A 757-nucleotide genomic window follows, 5' to 3' on the forward strand; every position below is an offset into this window, starting at 1 on the left:
AGAGCAGGCAGGGAGCTATTGCCGCTGCTGCCAGCTCCTGGATGCCATTCAAGCCGCCGCTCCTGCCGCCGTCGCCGGAGAAGTATACCGGTAAGGGTTTTAATCTGCGGTTTTGGTCATTTTGGATCTTGAGAAGGTTTTAATGCTGCGCGGTTTTTATAGTTGATCCACCGGAGCTTCTGGCCGCCGCCGGAGCTGTTACCGGGGCCGGTTCAGAATCGCAGCTGCCTCATTGTATTATTTCGGTAAGAAATTATGTTTCGAATAATCTCGCGTTAGTATTCTGTTGTGTTTGGTTAATAAATGAGCTTTGGTAACTTGGGGTCGAGTCCTGATTATTATATGTTGCGATTAGTATGCTATGGTTATTGCGAAAGTGGCTGGGAGCTGAGGTTTTGGTCGCCGTCAGTTCGGTTTGAGGCGGAAAGGACTTGATGAGGCATTTGGGTTATGGAATGGTATTTTGAGGTAGGGGCGCTTTCCAAAAACTATGCTTTATGTATTGGAATTATTACATATGGATACTGATGTGAGATATTGTGTATTTGGTGATTGTATCTGCCTTATGTATTATCTGATTGACTTGAATGATTATGGATGTTGGTTTGGCTGAGTTGTTGTGCGGCTTTGTGAAATATAGTGTTTTGAAGTTGATTCTTTAAAGATTTGAAATCTGAGATTAAACCGTTGATGATTGGTTTGAATTGAGTCAATTATTTCAATGATGTGAGAAGTCGAATGCACTTTTGAATTCAGC

The sequence above is a fragment of the Arachis duranensis genome, chromosome 10 (genome assembly GCF_000817695.3).
Source record: "Arachis duranensis cultivar V14167 chromosome 10, aradu.V14167.gnm2.J7QH, whole genome shotgun sequence".
NCBI classification, from domain to species: Eukaryota; Viridiplantae; Streptophyta; class Magnoliopsida; order Fabales; family Fabaceae; genus Arachis; species Arachis duranensis.